This window comes from Malurus melanocephalus, unplaced genomic scaffold, assembly GCF_030028575.1.
Source record: "Malurus melanocephalus ecotype Western Australia unplaced genomic scaffold, MMel_1.1 scaffold_288, whole genome shotgun sequence".
NCBI classification, from domain to species: domain Eukaryota; kingdom Metazoa; phylum Chordata; class Aves; order Passeriformes; family Maluridae; genus Malurus; species Malurus melanocephalus.
In genome coordinates this window covers 520,295-540,969 of record NW_026623520.1, presented here as the reverse complement: position 1 = coordinate 540,969, position 20,675 = coordinate 520,295, and positions in this window count along the sequence as shown.

The window sequence follows — 20,675 nt, the reverse complement described above, 5'->3', positions numbered from 1 at the left end:
AAAAAAAAAAAAACCTAAACAAAAACAAAACCAAGAACATCATCTAAAACCCAAACACAAAAAATAAGACTGGTAACAGGAGAACAATCACAGTTTGTCATGCTAAGATTTCTTGGCATAACAGTTATAAAAATTGCATCTGTATCAGAAAACTAAAATTTCAGGACAATTGCTATTTTTTCCTGTTAGTTTCTATAATTTTATATGCATGTGCATATCAATTCTATGCTTCACCTCTCTTCTACTGCCCTCTTTCTTCTCTGTTGATAGTAAAAAAGCATCTGAGCCATTTTATATAATGCTTGGTTGGCATTGTAAAACTGAGATATGAACAGTATTTCTCTCCCTACATATGGGAATTGACTACTAAATAATAATCTGTTTCATGCCTTAAAACATAGAACATAAAACTTACTAAGAGCGTATACATCTTGGTGTATGCCTGTTAAAATAATAAGATTTCATACTACTGCTGTGAAGCTGTATAGTACTTTATTATACAATCTGCATCTTTATAACTATACTATTATTTCAATAGCTAGCAAATTATTTCAAAATATTATTATAAGCATATGTCTTTGAATTTAAATAGTGAGCCTTATGAAGAGAAGTCACCTTAGATACCTTGTTCAAGTGATGTGAAAACCAAAATTTTCTGAAGTCTTCAACATGCAGACCCTGAAGTGTTTCAGCCAGGAGCCAAAACCATGATGTTCCAACATTTTGAGAAGAACAAAATTAGTATTTTCTAACCAAAGCAGCCCACAGGTTTGATACTGAAGCACTGTAGTAAATACAGCACTCCAGCTGTTATCAGTTCCCAAAATTGAGAGCCAATGATACATTACATATTCTGGGCTTGATTCAGCAATTGCTTGTTACACAGTCATAAATCTKTTTTTKCTGGATGGGTACATCAAAMTTGCAACTACTTTGTATTTAAAGACATGTCTGGTCCATACACAAATCTTGTCATTTCCTCAAATTTTATGTCAATTGGACCTTTTTTCCCCTGCCGTTCCTGTGCCATACCTAAGTGTGGATTAATTCTAGATCTTCTATCCTGAAGTAGGTTTTACACATTCTAACTGGCATTTTTGTTTTTGGGCAAATGCAAGACTTCACAGCATAGCTGTTGAGATGGAGAAAGCTTATTGGAAGTTTCAGGTGAACATAGAAATAAAGTGGAAAAACAAAAAAATCAACAGCCAACGAACCAAAAAACAACCAACAAACCAACCAAAAAAAAAAAAAAAAAGACCAACACCACAAAAAACCCTACTCAGATCTCAGTCCTCACAGACCCCTGTCTAATTAAGTCTATCTAGATAAAATTCACCTCTCCATGAATATCACCAGTTTTTGCACTCAGCCTCATTCAGGTATTTGCTCAGGATTGTTGCTTCAGTGAGCAGCCAGGATACATCCTCGGAGTACCTTAGTGCTGTACACTCTTGTTGAACAGTGTGGAGAATCACTGCCTCTCTGAAGTACTGGGTGGTGCTTTACTGAGTGAGACAAGAAACTTCAAATAAACTTCCACCTCTGCTTATAATGCACAACACTGAAAATTAAAAAGTAAGCCCCTAAAATTAGTACTACTTTTGTGAGTGGTGGTTAAACTAATGTTTTCCTGGAAGCACTTTGCTACTGTTCTTYCAGAACATTTTTTTTCCTGAGGGATGTTCTGTTTTGCTGAGTTGGAATGAAAACATAAAACAAGCCCAAAGAACTCATAACATAATTTACTCCATGTGTAAGTTTTGCATGGCATGGGTTTTGGTAGCAGGGAGCCCACAGAGGTGGCTTCTGTGAAAAGCTTCTGGAAGATTCTACCACGTCCAGCAATCCCTGATAGCTTTAAAGATGGACATGCTGCTGGCCAAGGCTGAGCCAGTTAGTGAAGTTGATTACACCTMTGTGATAATATGTTTAAGAAAACCAAAACAAAGGCAACACAGGTTTTTTTTTCTAACCAGAGAGAAGAGGAGGTGAGAACCTGTGAGGAACAACATGGAGACACAAAGGTCAGTGGAGAAGGAGCAGGGGAGCTGCTCCAGGTGCCAGAGCTGAGATTCCTCTGCAGGCCATGGTGTGACCATGGTGGAGCAGCTGTGCCCCTGCAGCCCATGGGGTCCATGGGGAATGCAGAGATCCACCCACAGCCCGTGAGAGAGGTGCCCACGCTGGAGCGTGTGGATGCCTGGAGGAGGCTGTGCCCAGTGGGACACAGATGGACATGGACAGAGATGACCCTGCTTCCAGGCTGGAGCAGCCTGTCCTTGGAGGGCTGCACCCTGTGGATGAGTGACCCATGCCACAGCAGTTTTGGGAGGATTGTCTGCCCATGGGAGCAATCTCACGTCGTAGCAGTTTTGGGAGAACTGCTACTCTTGAGATGGACCCACTCTGGAGAAGTTCACGGAGAACCATTTCCCATGGGAGGGACCCCACAGCGCAGCAGGGAAGGACTCCTCTCCCTGAGCAGCAGAAGACCTTGGGATGAACTGACCAAACACCCACTCCCTGTCCCCTACTCTGTCAGTGGGAAGGAGAGAGGCATTGGGGGGAAAACAGTGTTTTAAGGGCTTATTTTACTTCTCATTATCCTTCTCTGACTCTGTTAGTGATAAAGTCACTTTGTAACTGTAAGCTGATCCTGTTTTGCCCTTGGAATGTTTTCTCTCAGTCCTTATCTTGACTCATGACCCCTTCATTAATATTTTTTTTCTCCCTTCTGTCCAGCTGTTGCAGGGAAGAGCAAGTGAGCCGCTGCTGTGGCTGCCTGGCATTTGGCCAAGGCCAAACCATGACACTCAGGTATTAATAACAGGAAATACTTAATGACAGAAAATTTCCAGCAGATTCCTAACCCGTAGCAATCTTCCAAGGAATCCCTGATTTCTGATTTTTAACAGTGGCTGAATAATCATGATCTAAATAGTGTGTAGAAAAAAAAGGATGCGTTTACGCGGTCTTTTAAATCAAAGTACCTATTTCTAAAAGATTATATAGATATTGGCAGAGGTTGTTTACAAGAGGTAGATTTTCAAGAAAATTAAAAAAGAAGCTAAAAGAATTCTTACCTATTTATTTTGACAAGCCACTGAGCCCACATTTTGTTTTAAGGGTGTTTTTGTTTTTCTCCACTTTTGTTGTTGCTGATTACTATTTAAATGGCATTTCTTCTATAGGATTTCCATGCTGGTGGGCACAACTACACAGCACRGTACTGGGTTAGCAGATGGATCCTCTATCCCAGTGGCAGCCTGCTCGGTTCGGGATCATGCAGATCCTAAGTCTTGGTCTGTAGGAATYATTTCCATCTCAGATCTGGATCAGTCAGGCCAAAGATTAATGCCATTTTAGCTAAATTTTTGCTCACTAGACATGTTTAATTAGGTCATCCCAGACACTGGGAAGTGAAAAATAGTAAAATGTTTGGTCAAAATCCCTTCTTCCAGAAACCCYAAACAACAGGGGTTTTTGACTTTACATCAGTCAGGAAAAATCATAAGATTCCTGGTTAAACTCATTACAACAGCTTCTTTTCACAACAGCAGATTATAGAAAACCAGTAAAAATATCCAGGGGCTTTTTTTCTAGATCAGTGAGCAAAGTCTCCTCTTACTCTAATATATCCTAAATTGCTTTGCAATGGTGACTATATGTGGAGAAAAATTCTCATGTTCCACCTTTCAGACATTCACGCAGCAACAGAAGATAAAAACTGCCCAAATGCCTCACAAAGATGACTGATATTTGGATAATCTCCATATTATTTCTTCTTTGAATACTGCTTCAAAACATTTTTTTTTCTCTAAAACTTGTTTCCTAAAGCTCTTTCTCCATTTGAAATGGGAAATCAGATTTGCAGAACTGAAAATAAAAGTTACTGCTTCTGTGCTTGTATAAATACCAGTCTAATCAGAATACAGTATATTATTGGATTTTTAATTTTCTTTTGAAAAGACCAATCTGTGTTAAGCAGCCTTTAGCAAGCTGTCACAGATGAGACCAATAAGCACATCCTGACTTAACACACATCAGGGGTTGCCAAGGATACACTGTCAGGGGACTGGGGTCAGGAGTCAAACTGACCAATATTGAGTAAATTACATTGGTTCGAATGATTCCCCCTGAGCTAGTAATGATATGGCATGCACATAGTTTTGCTCTGCAGACTGATAAATACTGCATTTGAAGCCTAAACAAGGAACAAAGCATGGAAAAATGATTTTCTGTAGGCTGTCATAAACATTCATTCACATCACTCTGAGATTAAAAAATACCATCATTGAAATTATCAGTATTCCTTTCCTGAAGAAATGCAACAAAAGGACTAAGGTTTTTCACTACAAAAAAAGCAAAACAAGCAATAATATAAAATAAGGGGAAAGGGCAACATGCAAAATGAAGCAAGTAATTCTTCATGTTCTGCACCTTGTATAGTCCTTTATTGACATGAAAGGTATTACAAAATCTTTACTAAATGAAACTGTTCATAACATCTTGCAATAGCACAATGAACTTCCTTATTCCCCACATACTTAATAATGATTTTTTTCCCAGTTATGACTCATCTGAAAGAAATAGGAAAAGCTGTCTAATACCTGAATTCTACTGAAACGATTTATGGCAAATTCACTGTAAAACAAATGAACTACACTGGACTAACGTGAGGCAAAGTCTGTTGGTAACTGAAAGAACAAGTATAAGAAAGAATTTGTTGCTGACCAGCCAACACGTCACACAAGAGACTTTCCAAAATTATGAGTCCCAGTGAGAAATCACATTTGCAAGATCAGCAAAGCCTAAATTTATAACATAAATTTGCAAATATGATACACTTCAGAATTTTGAATGTCATTTWTTTTCTTCTTGCTTATATTTCCTTGCTTCTATTATTAAATCTTCTAAGTGTGTCAAGCAAATATTGAAGGAAAGTATTTGACTTGTCCTTTATTTTCATTCCTTTAGTCCACATTTTTCTTTAATTATCACCATTTCCATCCTTCCTACATTTCAGGTTTTTTTTCTTTATTAGCTGATTACTGTTTTCAAGACCCCATTTACTATATTTTCTTCTTTGAGCTATTTCTTTGTCTCTCCATAATGCATTTTCCCCTCCCTGTTATTTGCTACCAGGGAACACAGACAGCAAATCTTTTTTTCTCACCTTCCATATCTGCGTATCCAAACTAACAAATTTAGTGTCTTTCAAAACAAGATATTTTATGTTCTGTCAACAATGCTTTRAATATTGCTCTGGTCTTCTGTATGATGGTTTTTGTCACCAGTGGTTATATAATATTTGCATATACATGTACATATAATTGTTTGCTACCAAACACTCRGTACCATGTTGAGAACAGATTTCTTCATTAAACTCCTGTCAGAAAATAACATTACCTCTTTTTCTCACGAATGCAAACTGTTTCAGATCCTGTCTCTCTTTTTCTGTCACTGTTTGGGTGCTGTGCTTTGAAGATAAACTTTACTGAAGAAACAAAGAAAAGCAGCTGCTGCTCACAAGGTTTGCACTGTTTGTGCTCCTTGTTGTATAACGATAGTCATGAGCGYGCTGAGCAAAGCTTGCTGAAAGCCATACAACTGCTCATTCCTCTCTGATTTGATTTGTACCTCTCTTAAACAAAGAAGGGAAAMAGTGCAAACTTCCTCATGGATAGAGTGAGACCTGGCCCATCCACTTTGCTCATGCAGGTGGGTTTTTTGGCCTCAGTGGAGCCTACCAACCAATCTATCCAAAACCCTTCTGGGGAGGAAGGAAAGAGTAGCAATGGACAATTGTTTGTTGTGGAGGAAAACCTTCAGTTACACCACAAAATATGAGACAGATCCTTGTGGTGAAAGAGCTGTGGAGAAGAGCCTGCAGAGACAGGCTAGAAATTGCCCAGGACCTCCTACTAGACACATATTTGGAAGTGTTCAAATCCAAGTGGATGGGGCCCTGAGTGACCTGGTCTAGTGGGACGTTTCTCTGCCCATGCCCAGGGGGTTGGAAGTAGAGGGTCTTTAAAGTTCCTTCCAATCCAAGCCATGCTATAATTTCATCGTCAGCACTCTTTTTGGTGCTTCCACCAAGGGAATGGAAAAGGTGTTTTGTGAAGCCGTGCAGTGAGGTGCCATCTCTSTGCTGAGCAGAGGCTGCTCACTCCTAGATCTGAGAAGTGATCCAATTTGTGTGGCAGAAGAAAGCAACAGGCACTGCTTTTTGGCTGATGGGAAAGTCCAGAACTTGGGCTCTCTTGCTGTGCTGGGCAGATTTCCAGAGTGCACTAAAGTGTCATTCTTAAATAAGTCAATTCTTTCAAAAATAGACAAACCAAATTTAGTCCCTTTTCCAGGAAAAATCAGTTCTCCTTGAATTTTTRTTATAAAGTCTGTCCCAAAATAAAAGCATAAAATAAGATAATCATTCCACATTCAATGTGGGAAGTCTGATGATGTGATTGGCTAGACTAGCTGGTATCTTCTGAAATACCTGTGTACTACCTTCTGTAGGCAGTGAGATTATGGAGAAATAAATACTACACCAAATCCTACTTCACTCAGTGTTTCAGGAGTGMCATCACAGAACAACCAAAAATTGTCTTTGATTCTTCTTCTGCTGGACGGGTTGTACAAGTGAGAAAGGGCATTGACTGAAGAAGGGCACCTTATATTGCTTCAGGAGCTGAGCCCTGACTGATTTCTTTATTAACACTTGTTTTAGGCGCATAAGCTCCATGTCTTACACTGATTACACTGTAATTTCACTGTTGATATCAATAGAGGTGGTGACTTATGAGTGCAGTGCTAAACTTATTCCACAGCAAATAATGACTGATATTATTAATAAATCACAGTTCCATTTATATGAAGAGGGCTAATTCTTTATAAAACTCACTACTTAAACTACAATTAGTTTATTCATGCTTTGGCAGCAGAATATATTTTTCTAAGAATCACAGAAAGGTATTTGCTCAACATCTTAAATCATTGCAAGCAATTCCCTTTGCACTTCTAATCTTGCACCACTGTTCTTTTGAATGCTCAAGTCATTTTCATGGATAATGATGCAAAAGTTTCATTTCTCAAAAAAGGACAGGAGTACAAAACAAGAAGACTGAAGGGAGCATTGCAGAGTTACTCTAKTCACATGTCTTCAATTTGATGGCAGCTTTGTTTCACTAGAGGCACTACCTGGAAGTTAATTCAGTTAATTTGAAGGACCAAAGGGAGCAAATAGTTGCTGCTTACAGAAAAACAGAATAAAAAAATTATATAATAAATTCTTATACTCTCTGTGCATAGATTTATTTCTTATCACCCTCMTCTTTCAAAAAAAGTAAGTTGCCTAGCACTTTTTCTGCTCATTTACTACGGAATTTTTGCACACGCAATCAGTTTGATTTATTCAATGCCCATGCAGCTCTATCCTTGATCAGGAATAACTTGATCCAAAATAACTAACCCCTCCCTACCATACAAAGTGAATAYAAAGCTATCTTGGTTTGAGACAGTGTTTTCAGAGAGAAATGTTACAGGATAAATGTTTCCTCTGAAGTGAAAAGTTTGATAATTTTTTCCCACCAATATGAAACAGGAGTTTGGGCGAATGTGAAGAGAAAAATAATTTATTAACAAAACAAGGTGCCCACAGGACATAGACAAAAAAGTAACTGTTAGATAATTAAAAGTCCAGGAATGCACGTCGCCCCTTCCCCCCACAGCTTCTTGGAACATGGTGTGGAGAAAGATGGCATGGCTCTTGTCTGAGGGAAAAAAAAAAAAAAAAAAMCAAATCAAAAAAAGTCCACGTGGTCACTCAGGCAACAGTGGAAAACCTGGTGGTAGCCCTCTCCTCACCATGGATGAAACAGTGGGCTCRGTGTGCTTTTCTCTGGTTGGCTTGGCTTCTCTGGAGTCCGGGATGAGACAGAGCAGCGCCCACCACTCTTTCCCTGCTGGCGCCCGGCTGGTCGGCGCTTGCCTCCTGGTTCTCAGACCGCAGCCCTGCTGATCCACTCCAGAAAATCACAGAAGTTGCTGAAGGGACAGAAGTCCAGGGAGAGCTGTTTGCCCAGATTTAACAAACCTAAGCTAGCTAAGTGGCAACAACAAAACTCCCCTGYATGCAGCGAGCAGAACTCCCGCAGCGCTGAGCTGAGCTCCAAAAGCAAATGGCTGTACAGCAGCCCCAGCTTTTAACTTCCCAGCTGCCCCTGCCCCTTCTTCTGGGTCACATGTAAAGGTACAGGCACTTTTTGGGCATACAAGCAGACGGATTATAGGAAGAGAGTGTTACCATAAAATCAACCCAAGACAAAAGCAAACATAAATCAAAATGGAAACCATTTATGAGTTTGCCTAACTCTATAGACAGCGTGAAGAACACATTAGAAGTATGTTGTCTTTCCATCTTATCTTTCTGCTGGAATATCTAAATCCATTTTTCAATTTCCCATTTTCTCCAATTAAAACAAATAAAAAAGAAAAACAAACAAAAAAAATCCCTCTATTTATCCAAATACCTTACATTTTAGTATTCTTCCTGTTCAAATTTTAWAAAAATTATGAAAGATAGTATTTCACAGATTTGATGCTTGCAAAGTAAAAATCAATATTAGTTRATAAAGAACAGTACTTTCAAACTAGTGCAACTAGCTTAGGTGGCTTTGTTAGTTGTTTAAAAGCCCAGTGCAAAACTAAAAACTCATTCACTGTAAAGGAGAATTATGTGTTTAACAGCTTCCTACTGTATTACCAAAACCAGTGGAATCTTCTAAAATCTCCCAATTTAAGGCCTCATTAACTTGTGTAATAACTTGCATGGTGAATTCACAATGCTGTAGTTAAAGGTCAACAGGCATTTAGCAAAATTGTTTAAAAAACATTCTATAAGCAGCACTCTTCACTACGTAGTGATAGCTAACTTGGGTGTTGCACTCAAACTAGATATTCCAACCAATTTTTATATATTAAATAACTATCTAAAATTATGATTTTGGGAAAAAATTATCTCATATTTTACAAATAAATTATTAGTTTAAGTTAAAATACCTTAAAAATTGATCTTTCCAAGATATGCAGCAGTCACTTATTTCTTTAGAGCCAGAATCATTAAACAGTACAGACTTATCAAAATGCATGCATACCAAGGATTTTCAAATTGCTGGTCATTTTATCCATTAGTTTTGTAATAAAATTTCATCTTTTGAGACAYTAGGTAGGTGAAATGAAAATGGGCATGGGGAACTTTTCAGAGGAAAAGAAATTATATAGAGAAAAGAAATAGCAAAGGAAAACAGGGAAACAAGATGCTGTGGATACGTGAAAGGCAAGCTGAATGAAGAAACCTGGCTTCATGTTTCTCATTTGTCTCTCTGCTTTTTAGCATTGCTCTGGCAATAAAACAGAAGTAAAAACAATTTAGCTGGCTGATATGCTTTGTTTCTTAGGACAATCCAGAGGAACAGGACAGACGGAACCTGAATGGTTGCTGAGGCAACTGTTTCAACAATTTTGTCTGTTCAAAATAGCATTATTGTAGATGAATTAACTTAATGAAGAAAGAAGATTAATATTTCCTCTTAAATATCACTTGTGAAACCGTTTCAGGAATGCCATGTCCAGAGTGGTTTTCCCAGTTTTGAAAGACACTGATGTACAATATTGCAATGTACATTCACTCTGACTAGGACTAAGAAGGCACTGTTCAACCCAGATCTCTAGACCAAATATTTTTACCCTGGAATAAAGACTGAATAATGAAAAGACCTTCATTAATATAAATTTCCAGAAACTGCCTACCAGATAATTTTTAATTGTGAAAAAAAAGAGAAAGATTTAGCAAGTAAATAATTTCCTACTTGTTGCCAGCTATCCTGAATAAGCCTCTTTAAAATTAGGAAGAAGATATTAAAGTTGTGAGATCTTAAATCATCTCATAAATAAGAATGAATGTTGGGTCTTCTTTGATGGTTGCGTCTTTCTACATACAGATTCACTTCTTTTTGCACTGACTACTGTAGAGACACTTTAAATATGTGGAAACTACTGCAAGTTTCCTCCCCTGACCCTGCTTTGGAATTTCTGTGCAGACCAAACTGCACTTGTCCAAATACATCATACTTGTGTACTCACATGTCTCTAACTCAAATAGCTATTTGTCTTTTTCTACATTAATTTTTTAATTCCTACATTTTTTCTTATCCAAATGATGAACTTAATATTTCAATTAAGATGTGTAACTATTTTCTCTATAAAGAAGAATCATTTAGAAGGCAGTAATTTGGTAAAAGGCTCTGAACATGGACTCTATCCTGTTGCAGGCATAAATAGTCTTCAGATAACAGAGGAGGTGTCTTTGTGCAGGAAGAAAAAGAAAAAAAAAAAATGTGTTGCTACATGAAATGGTAATTTCCATATCTTGGGTTGTCCATAACCTCACCTTAATTGCTCTGCTAATGAACTGTAATACTTTGGCTCAGGTCAGGCTAGGCTCTCTGTTGTGGTGCTAAGCCTGACATTTCATGTGCCAAAAGCATGCCAGGGAAACATTTCCAATATTGATGGTCACAGAAAATTCCCACACACTGCTTGGTCACACACATTTATAGTAATTCTGCAAAACAACCTGGTACAGACCGGATCAGATTCTAAAGTGCATCACTATGGCTTGGATTTAATGTGGTATTCCAGGAAAGCACTTAAGCAGATTCTCATGGCTRACTTACATTAATGAGACTTAATTACATGCACAATATACATGCTGTAATGCTTTCTCAAAAAAGGCTCCATCTCACAATGATGGCATTTTAGTCCCTTATTCTTCCCATAAAGTTCAAAACTCACAGTGCTTGATGTGTATAATTTCCTTGCAGTGTGCTTCATTTTTTTTTCAAGTTTTTTAAGCAGTTACCCTTGTTTATTATCTTTTATYAGTCCTGAGTATTTTCATATGTTATGACTGACTCACATAAGCTTATTATTTATGTTTTCTTAGACTCATAAAGGCCCTTTTTTAAGATTTCAGCAGAAGTCAGATTATAAAGTTGTAAAAATAAAACTGATAACATTTAATTCTGTGTATATAAGAACTATTTCATTCTGAACTAAAACAAAAGCCAGAGAAGTCAGACAAAACAAGCTAACCCACCTTGCTTTAGAATTTCATAATTAAGGACATGTGTTAATCAGAGTAATTTGAAAGACTATGAGTCTGCATAAATCACTTTAAAAAATATCTCTAGTCTATAAAAATCAGTTCAACCTGAGAACTTGATGGTATCCCCTCTTTTCTCAGAGGAAAACAAACTCTTCATGTTATTTCAGAAGGGATATTTTTTGATAATCTAAACAAAAAACATAAAAAAAAAGGAAAGAAAGAAAAAAGAAAAACCCAAAATCAATGAAAATCAATGTTCTGGCAAGAAAATTAAAATATATCATATGCTTAAAATAGCTTCTGTCCATTGCTGTATATGTTTTTATATACTGACTTTGTGTTGTGGGATTTTTCAGGTATCATTTGCTTTTTATATACAGACACACAGCTTTTTGCTAAACTGGAAGGAAGCTTTGTAATCTTCCGATATAACGCCTGTGCTTTTTCTCTTCAGTTGGGCAAGCTATTAATTTCTTGAGTAAAAGGGATATTACAGATGCTTGGCAGAGAGACATCTCAGCAGCAGGCAAAAAACGAATACTTGCCTAAAAAAGTGTCAAAATGTGGATGTGCCTCCRATAATTTAAAAAATAGAAGGTGATAAGTTGAAAATGTCAGGTAATTGGCAGACAGATAGAAAGTTAAACTGTGTCCTCAGTGAAGAAAATTAACCAGCAGCTGCCAGCAGAGGCCCCAAGGTCATCTGAATGTCAGAACCAAGTAAGGGCCAATCATTCAGAAGGGGTTCGCTGCTGATATTTGCCCTCCCTGGTCATTTTCAGATCTCCCAGGAACTGCCCTGAACTACTGCCAACATGTGTTCATTTCTAAAAATTACATAGATTGTGATTTATTACCCATCACGCTACAAAAATCCATTGTGAATTAAATCAACCCTTTGTTTAAATTGCTCCTCTGCAATACGTATCATATCATCATAAATGACATTGAAGTTATAATCTACAGTAGTCTGCTTCAGCCACTGATAAGGCTCCACCAAGGGACGATCAATACTTACTATTCATTTTTGAAATTATCTTCACATTGATCCCTGAACAAGCGCCAGCAACACAGAGGCACAGTGGCTTTAATACAATAATTATATAAAGGTTTACAGGCTCATCCTCCCAGCCAATAAAAGCTGTCAGCTGGCAGGGACAGTTACAATCCCATAATCCATCAAAATGCTGTTCTCTGACCTATGGGCTTCTGGGCTTTCGGCAAACCTTGATAAACATGCTTATAGAGGAGAGAATAGCAACAAACACGAGCAAGCAAAGGCTTCAGATTCATATTACCGATTACAAAAACATATCTCTTATAGCACATCACCCTTTTTATCAGAGCAACAAAGAGATGCATTTTTATTGTAATTCACCCAAGAGTGAATGATCAGATGCGTGCGTTTATTCTTGCACAAATTCGGTCTCTTCAGCAGGTGCCTTTGGATCATGCTGTAGACTCTAATGAAGTAAGCTCATGGAACTAGTCTTGGATATGGCTAATTTAGAGAGGAATAGCTGTGCACAGGAAAACAAGACCACTAAAAGTCTGAAAGTAAAATACTGAGACCTAAGTATAAAAGGGGCAAATGAAAATCTGGATTAAGTGGATTGTGAATGACACTGTAGTATTCAGCCAAGATGTCAAGCTATCTTTTTTTGTATGTGTGAATTTGTATTTTCACACAGATGGGGCTAAAAAATTGGTTTATTTATTAGCTGAGCTACAGAAGTTCAAATTTTGCATACCAATTGAAGCTGTATAAAGAAGGGGAGCAGTTTTTTAATAAGCAAAGGGTGTGGTGAAAATGTAAAGATTTACTCCAGCTACATACTTTCCAATTCCAGAATTTAAAAAGGGAAAAAAAAAAAGGGTAACATGATTAACATGATTTTGAGGCAGAAAGTTTGAGAAAAAAGGAGGCAGAGTGGAAAATTAAAGGTATGGAACAAATAGATAAACAAAGAAAAAGAGAGATAGAGCAAAGAACATGAACTGCACAATGCTAKAATACTTAATGATAAATAACATCAACGCTGCTTCTTGTATTATTGTCTGCCATATCATTTATACCCCTCCTTCTTTACTGATCCCATTGTCAACTTCACAGTATTATCATGTACACAAGTAGCACAAAACCTGACTGGGATTAGCAGACACAATTTACATTCCAAGTTCATCCTTTAAATGCCTTATTTGACTTACAAGAATACTGCTGAAGAGCTCTTTATTTTTTTTTGCTGAGATTAGGTTAAAAAAAAAAAAAAAAAAAAAAAAAAAAAAAAAAAAAAAAAAAAAACCAAACAACAACAACAACAACAACAACAAAAAGCTAGCAAACAAGAAAACTCCACAAAACCATAAAACACCCCAGACACATTCTCATGACATATCTGTAATATTTGATCAGGGGAAAAGGAAAACTGAATTTTCAGGTTTCACAGTATTATGTGGAGTTCCTTTAGGAAAAAGATAAAGTTTCTAGAGAACATTTCCTGGTTACTTCTGTCATTTGGGATATTTTTTGTTTGTTTCCAGCCAATACAGAAGACTTGTCACAGTGGTATRATTTGACTTAACTTCAATGTTCGAGTGTGACAATAGATATTTGCCAGCTGATAAACTTGCGTGTGACTTGACTTTCAGAATTCTAGAGTAGACTTTTGTTTCTAATGTCAATGAAATAGAGGTGTAAAGGTGATGAAATATGAAGGTAAGTAAAACCTCGAAAATAATACAGTAGAATTTTAAATTCTCTTATTCAGACCTCAATGTTTACATGAAGTATTTGATGAAGAAAAAATATTTCTTAGAGCAGTTATCTCTTTTGTTTTAGGTTTTGGGCTGGTTTGGAGTTTTTTTGTGACCAGTGGTAAAAGGATTTTGTTTTTTTCCCCTACCTATGGAAATTATTGTTCCTTAGTGTGAAATACAATTAAAGTCACCACTTCCTTCTAATTGTTTCAAAGACTAATATATGTGTATGTTTAAATTGTACAAAAAGTCTTTCTCCACTGATAGCAGTAAACGATGGAACAGCTGCCACCCATCAACATGCAATAGTAACCAAAGTAATGTTGTGCGATAAAAGCAGATCTTTCCACAGTAAAAAAGTGTGCAGTGGCCCTTGTGAGGTCAAGTGTGTTGCCCTGAAAKAACTTTCATTTAGTCAAACTTTGGTAGTCTATTGATAGCTACTTATTTTCCCCTCTGTTCTTCTAGACATGTAAAGGAAAATTGTATTTTCCTATCTGATCTTGGAGAGTGCATCAGCTTGTTCTTAAAAGCACAAAGCATCTTGTATCTTTAGAAAAATATAATTCCCATATGGAATAATGACTCTAAAATGCCAAGCTAATTGTACCCAAATGACTACAGCAATATCCATAGCCCTAACCATCAAACAACGTTCGGGTCTTAAAGTTAATATGGGTTAAATCTTGTACAAGCTTGCCTGTGCTTGCCAAATCACCCCTCCCAAAGAAATGTCTGTGATCTCACATTAGTCATACACCTCGATGACATCTGGATCACCCTATTCCTTCCAGAGTTTGCACAGGTAAGACTGATTAGCAATCTAATTGAGAATTAATAAACACTGCAGTTAATGACAGTTATAGAATTCCCATTGCCCCTTATTGATTGCACAGGCTCTGCAGACGGGCCGTAAACTGTAAAAAAAACCCTCTAAGATTACACAAAAACATCCCCTCCCAAAGCCCCACACATTTYTAAAAAATAGCATACAACATATGAAGAAAATACAGAAAACTACTACCATACAAATATAAATTAATTCTAAATCATACATAGCTTTGGTCCCAGGATTGGGCTTCCTCTCCCTATCAACAACCTCGTCCCACTTCTCTGGCAGCTCAACATGCATGCAGGAGTTAAAGACCTACATTAAGTGATCCCTACCAATGCAGGATTCTTTCCCACAGTGCATGTAGGCAATAACACGCCTAAAGAAGGACAAATTATAAAATCAACCCCCCATAATTTGGGATTTGTCATCCAGTTATGTGAAAAGACTGGAGTAATTTGCCAACATAAAGATGGTCTCATACGGTGTACTGTCGACAGCTAGTATTGTAATGATAATGAAGCAATCTCTGTGGAACTGATACAGATGCATAAAGTGGGTTTTGAATCTGATATTAGCAACAGACACTCAAAACAAAATCGAAGTATTCTTATACATTTAAAGGATTAATATAAATAGGTCTTCCTGAATACAAATGCTTGAAGCATTGACTACAGTAGCAACATTTAAAATGGGAGCAAAACTTTCCTTTTGGCTAAACCTTCTTCAGAGAAAAGGATTTTGTATGAAATTTGAGAATCTCAAAAGCATCTTGACACTTTGAGATTCCAGCATGATGGCACTAGACTTATATTTTGAACTATTATAAAACAATGCAAAGTTTATTAAAGAAAGAGACATTTAAAGAAGGATCACCTAAAAAAATTAAGTCAAACTAGATACACTGGAGCAGATGCGTCAGTGATTTAACCCCATCAGGGCTCTTAGATTATTTGTTACGTCACAAATGGGAGATTAATCTGTATCTTAATAGACTTTCCAAATAACATTGACCTATAWKAAYAATAATAATAATAATAATAATAATAATAATAATAATAATAATAATAATAATAATAATAAKWMGTCATTAATAATAATAAAGTAACAATAAAATTCTATTTATTTTTGTTTAATAAATGGGGTAACAGCTCATATTTTGTGGTACCATTTCTAAAACAGATGCATATACAAAAGTTATTCTCTAATACATCACTAATTGAGCTAAAGGATAAATTCATGGATAAACAAAAAAAAAAATCGTATGCATTTTTCAGGTTACAGATCCTAAGTAGCCAGCAATCACATTGCCATAGAAAACTGTGAATTCCTTCTGTTACCATATAATTTCCTAAAACAAATAATTTTATTTTATTTTTAGAGAAACAAAGAAAAGCCAGAAAATTGTTTCACCATTAACAGAGCCATCATAGTAAGTAGATGAGGAAGCTGGAAGTTCAAGAGAAAACAGAATAGTCTAGAGGCAATTTTTTAGTGTAAAGAGGGAACTGTCAAAGCCCTGACATTAAAGCAACAAGAGAGAAAAATAAAGATGTGTGCAGGAGAAAGAATTATTCTGTCAGAGATAGCAGAATTATCAAGAAAAATAAATTRGGTCTTCCATAATGCAGATAAACAGGTGTGGCTCTTGTAAAGTGAAGATCCTGCCTTCTGTTAAGTGAAAGCCATGTTTTCATGGTTTGCAACAAGAGTTTCAGACAAAGTTAGTAGAATTAGAAGTAGAGTCTAATTTGCCTGTAGAAGTGCAAGACAAAAGGTCCATCATTCCATCATTAGAAGCAGATATTTAAGAAAATGGCAAGAAACAGGTGAGGTTAGGAATATGGTTTTATAAATCTAACAAATAATAGCCTTGCATTTTTCTTTTCTTTATCAAGAATGAGGTTAATATATTTTKGTGTTTTTACCACTGATTTAATGATGTAGGGAAAAAGAGATGTCAGAAAAATGAAACAAAGGGGAAGATAAGGCTGATGAGTTCACGTGCTAAGCTGTAGTCTTCAAACAAAACAGCAGCTGTGAGTGAGCAAGACCAAATACAGAGATTAAAGAAAGGAAAAAGAATGAAAAATAATCACATTTGCAAGCAAAATGGCAATTTCAGAGTGATCCAAAGTTTAATAAAGTGAAAATAGGTTTCAGAAACCAGTATTTAARTTAGAGTACTATACATTTGTTCCCACTGTTCCCTTTGAAGAATCACAGCTGGACCTCAGTGACAAGACATTGCAGAGCTGGCCAGGCAAGAGATCACCCTGCTTTCCAGAGAGTATCTGTTTGCTCACGCTGGAGGCTGATGTGCTGGAAAAGAAGCTGACCCATGGAGAAGGATCTGTGAGTCCTGGWGGACAGCAGGCTGTCCATGAGCCACCCTGGGGGCCAAGAATGCAAATGTGATCCTGGGTGCATTAGGAAGAGCTTTGCCAGCAGGAGGGGACCCTGCCCCTCTACTCAGCCCTGGTGAGGCCAYACCTGCAGTGYTGTGTCCAATTCTGGGCTCCTCAGGACAGAGAGACACGGAGCTTTTGAGGGACTGGAGTAACTCTCTTACAAGGACAGGCTGAGGGATCTGGGCCTGCTCAGCCTTGAGAAGAGAGGATTGAGAAAGGAACTCWTCGATGACTATCAGAATCTGAAGGGAGGGTGCTGAAAGGATGGATCCRGGCTCTCTCAGTGGTGCCCAGCAACAGAACAAGAGGCAAGGGGCAGAAACTGATGCACAGGAAGTTCCACCTGAGCATGAGGAAGAACTTCTTTTCTGTACAGCTGACCATGCACTGGAACAGATTTTCCAGAGAGGTCATGGAGTCTCCTCAGTGGAGATATTCCAGAACTGTCTGGATGCAATTCTGTCTAATGTGCTCTAGAAAGATCTTGACAGAGCAGAGATGTTGGACCACGAGACCCACTGTGGTCCCTTTCAACCCCACCCATCCTGTGATTCTGTAAAACCATGAGAACAAAGCGTTCATTCAGGATCCTCTAGGAGTAATTACAAATTGGTGCAACTCTGAGAGAGAGAGTAAGGAAAAAAAAATTGACCTTCCCATGTTAACAAGGCCAGGAGATATGTGATCAGCAAGACARTTGTAAAGGCAAAATTCACGTTTCATTCAGTGACAATCCAAGGAGGAWTAATCAGTGAGATATTTTGGGTTAAGAAGAAAATAGTAGAAATGCAGGTAGAGGAAGTACAATATGTTTTTCTCCTGTTTAAGGCTGTCAAGCTGTGTCTTCATATATTTATTGTCTACTCAATTACTAAATCCCATACTCTGTGCATGTGTAATAAGAGGCAAAAATATACACGGAAGGTCCTAATTAGGCTTTTTTTTTGGAATAGATATTAAGAAAAATACAGTCTTTACTCCCAATTGGCATCTATAGTATGGATTTTTAGATCTTCAAGGGTGTTATTTACCTAGCACTCATGAAATATATGTAYATATACACTGAAAAATTTGGGGAAAAAAATAAGTATCTCTGAATATTGGTTAGTTCCTTCAGTCGAGTCTGTTTCAGATGTGATAGAAACTGGTGAGTGATCTCCTTGTATCTTCACCAAAGAGATTTTCCATTTTGTATCCTCCTTACATCTTGGTGAGGAGAGAGGGAGGGCAGCTGGGTGGGAAACTGGCAGGTGGCCAAGGTTGAGACCATTGGTAAACTRTAAGTAAGGTGCTGACATCACAGACTTCATATAACTAAAAAAATTATGTTGATTTACATTGGTGAAGAAAATATCCTGTTAGGATTAGGCAAGTCTAAGTAACAATCCTTTCCTATATATTTGAGCTGGGAAAAATCAGGCAGACTGAATTGATTGTGAGTGAAACTAGTTTTCTCTGGATTCTTGTATAAAGAAGCTAAATTCTATTCAAATAAAGTTCATCTCAACAGTACTGCGAGTTCCATCATCTCCTGTGATCAAAATCTTTCAAAGGTAGTGTAATATRCCATTATCAAGGTTTGGCTGAGTCTGTTTATTGCATTCTTACCAAATAGAGATGTTCAAAAAGCTGTGTTTTTGGTAGAAAAGGGACTAGACAGCTCTATTTATGAAATGTAAAGGTACAGAAGGGTTTCAAGAATTACATTAATGAGCTTCCACAGTGAGAAAGTGAAAAGTTTTCCAGAAAAGGCTCCAGATGTGAATATGGTTTAGTTAAAATGAATGTACATCTATCTTTGAATTAGGCTCTTTGTAAGCATGTTTGTCACTAAAWGACTCCTTAGAGGAGCAACCTAAAAAATAGCAGTGACCTGAAGCCACATCCAAAAAAACTCCCTGCAGCACTGTGAAAAATTTTGTCCCAGGGACCCCTCATAGAAGTTTAACACCAGTGCTGTTTCCTGAATTTGAATCAAGTACAAAGATTATTCCTCAGATGCCTGTTTTTGCAATGYTATATTCTCAGCTACATTCAAGAAATTCTGTGTATAAATGTCAATCACAATCTTTTTTTTTATTGTCATTATGACAGTTCTCACAAAYGATTTAATATGCAACTCCATAATGCATAATATGCATGATGCATAATATAATTCTCAAATGCACAATATGCATGCATTTGGAAAACAAAAGCACTGCTCTCTTTTGCACTGTCTCAAATGTACTGAGTAGGTTACCTACAATCAACAAAATGCTTATGTGAACTGCAAGTGCCTTGCTTTAAGAAAGTCCAGCTTGGAGAAATTCAATGTAGCCCAAATCTAATAAAAATATTGTACTCATCAAATACTAAACCAGTGAGCTCATACTTTTAATACACATATAGTAGAATGATATTAAAGTAATACCATCCATTACTACAGGACATACGTTGTCAACATCTAGTATTCCTATGCGCAGGATGTGGAATGAGGAGAATCCTTATTTAGAATCTCTAATTGCTATGGAAATGACATGGTTGCTAAAACAGGAATAAACTACATAAAATTCCTGAGTTCTTCATAACTTAACAACTTTCCAATGTTATCTGAATTGAAATTCATCCTCTTCCTCATATTTTGTTGTTGAAACAAAACCAGKTTTCATTAAAAGGTTCTTCTAAGCAGTGCAGTTTAAGGAAACCRATGTTTTCTGATAAATATTATGTAAATGATGGGTAATTGTCACCAAGGATGGTTTAMACACAGCCAGGATTAGAAGGAAAACAGTTGTGCCTTGTCTTTGTGTAACATTAAGAAATGAGTGCTTTTTGGGTAGGATGTTTGGCTATGATGTACTAGTGAAATTATTGTAGAAAACTCTTTTCTAGGATCAAAAATGGGATTATTTTCCTTTTCTATGTATTCTTTTAAAAACTGGTTCTAGGGCATCAATACATTCATTTCCCAACATTATTTTTAATCCTGTTTTAACCTGACCTTTTTTCAATATCCATAACAAAAGCCATAAATCACTTGCAGGATGTCATTGAGGGAGTTGATTATATTAAAACTGTACCCAGTTTTTTGTCATACCCATAACTGTATCCATGAATAACATGTAAAAATTTAAAAAAAAAACCCCACAAATAAAGTGGTAAACAAACTATAGGATTCATTTTCTGGTATRGGACCCTTGCCCTTTGCAATATTCAATTGTATTCTCTACAGCACCAGTGTCATGTCAGCCATCCTCCACATTCATGTAAATACACCTGCAATGTTGATTTGTCTCTTTGTACCACTTTGAAGACGCCAACCAAAAWTAAACATTGATCAAACTGCTAAGACATGCTATATTTATGAAAATATAAACTGAAAATTACTAATATATAAAGGTTATTTTTCTTAAGTGAAAAAATTGTCTCTATTGTAAATGAAAATACCTTTATGGTATGCACAGTGCAGAGGTTTTGTGCAATATAACTACAATGCAGAGARGGACTTTTTGCCAATTAGGAT